Consider the following 2,393-nt stretch of genomic DNA (forward strand, 5'->3'; position numbering starts at 1 on the left):
ACTTGTGACACGGTTTAATGCCCTGTGTAAACTGACGCCCGGGAGGAGTGTTTTGGTCCCAGCTGGAGGAGTTTGGGGTTTCGCTTTTGTCTTTGGAAGCCACACTCTGAGCCGTTCCATGAATTGTTTTCTTTGCCAATAAATCCACACACCAAGAGAGCTTTCTCAAGCTGCTGTAGAGAAAACAAAGAATGACGCTTTGCCCTTGGCGAACTGACAGCAGGGTGCTTTGGGAGACGGGGGGGGGGGAAGAAGGAGGCAAGAAACAAACCCCCCCCCCCTTCCGAACCCTGCTCTTGAAAACGAGGCGGCTAAATTGCAAGCACTGGGTGGGGGGTGTACAAGGGAGAGACAACAGCCTATTTTTAAAAAAACAGAATGGCTTTCTGGGGAGCCAGTCTAAAAAAAATAAAACCCTGCCAAACTTTAACGCATTTGGAAGGTGGACAAAACTCTCCCAGTCTGATTCCAATTGAAAACACACACGGTGCTTGGAGTGGTTCCACTGATAGTCTGAACGAGCATCGAGATACACAACAGGATCACCCTTGTAAGAGTGAAGAAGGCAAACGGGTGGGCTCCCGTTCATTCAGTGCATGACTAAGGGAGAGAGGGGAATTCTAATCCATGCTGGTGATTTAGAGCGACGGCTGTTTTTATTACAAATTAAAAAAAAAATTGGGGGGGGGGTATTTTTGCATTTTGTGTGTGCCCGTGCCTAGAAGTCATGGCGACTTCTGGCGACTCCTAGTGGGGCATGGAAGGATATTCAGAGAAGTGGCTTGATTAGCCTGCCCTGGTATTCCCTGGAGGTCTCCCTTCCAAATACTTGCCAGGGTCGGCCCTGCTTAGCTTCAGAGATCTGATGAGATGGAGCTTGCCTGGGCTATCCGTTTCAGGGCATTACAGACTAAATGTGAGGCTAACCATCCCTTTTTCCTGCTAGCCTGTTCTCCAGATGGGTTATTTGGGGGCAACGGCTTACGACGGGAGCCATAAAGCAGCACTTCAAACTGTGAAATATTTAGTGATGCAAAGATATCATTTGTTACAAGATTAAATGGGAAAGTGTAGGTCTCTTCCCATGTATAATCCACGTTGATCCACAGAAGTGTTGGGATGACTAGCAGGAATTCCATGTCATATTTTGGTGGGGTAGGCCGGGGGGGTCCCCAACTTGGGTCAACCCAAAGCTTTCCTGGTGCCTGCCAGGTGTTTCTCAGAAGTGGGCGGGGCCAGGCAGGGCTTTTGCCCAGCAAGGCTTCTGATTGGCCACTGGAGATTGGATTGGCAGTGCAGAATTTTTAAAAAAGTTGCCTTGGCAGCAGCTGCCGCCACAGCATGAGGATCCTCATTGTGTGACTGTAAGCCATTTTCTGGCTGCTTCCGCCTCCTGCGACAGCCATTTTATAGCAGTCGTTTTCTGGCTGCACCCACCACGTTGTGCCACAATTCCAAAGGTGCCTGCAGGTTCAAAAAGGCTGGGGAACTTCTCGGGTAGGGGCCAATGCTCCCTCTAAGCTGTGGAGTCTTGTGAACAAAAATTCTGCTTTTGTGAGCTCCTGGCATTAAAGTTGTGAGCGAGCGATTTGGCTGCTGCATGAATTAGTTTGCTCTGGAGCCCTCCTTCCTGAGCTGAGTTGAAAATCTGCGAGCAGGAGGCACAGTTTATGTGTAGTGGTTAAGTGCGCAGACTCTAATCTGGGAGACCCGGGTTTGATTCCCCACTCCTCCACTTGCACCTTGGGCAAGCCACAGTTCTGGCACAGCTGTTCTTGAAAAAGATCAACTTCTGTCAGAGCTCTCTCAGCCCCACCTACCTCACAGGGTGTCAGTTGGGAGAGGGGAAGGGAAAGGAGTTTGTGAGCCGCTCTGAGACTCCTTTGGGTAGTGAAGGGCGGGGCATAAATCCAATCTCTTCTTCTTCTAAAAAACTGTGAGCTAGCTCACACTAACTCAGCTTAGAGGGAACACTGCTGATACGGCATAGACACAACAGCCTCGAGGGAGCCTCGTCAAACAGAAGGAAGGCAAAGTTCTGGAAACCATCATGGATACTGTGAGGACAAGGATTTCTGTTCTCTCAGGAAAGAGATGGGGTGCGTAGGGGGTGGAAGGGGGCAGGGGAAGATTCTCGGTAAGGTTCAAGGGCCACCTCCTGGTCCTCTTGGATATATTCAGTATGAGACAAAGAAGAGAAGAAGAAGAGGAGGAGGAGGAGGAGGAGGAGGAGATTGGATTTATACCCCACCCTTCACCACCTAAAGGAGTCTCAGAGCGGCTTACCATCTCCTTTCCCATCCCCTCCCCGCAACAGACACCCTGTGAGGTAGGTGGGGCTGAGAGAGCTAGAAGGAGGAGGAGGAGGAGGAGGAGGAGGGGGGGGTGGTGTG

This window comes from Gekko japonicus, unplaced genomic scaffold, assembly GCF_001447785.1.
Source record: "Gekko japonicus isolate JY-2015 unplaced genomic scaffold, Gekko_japonicus_V1.1 scaffold698, whole genome shotgun sequence".
Lineage (NCBI taxonomy): Eukaryota > Metazoa > Chordata > Lepidosauria > Squamata > Gekkonidae > Gekko > Gekko japonicus.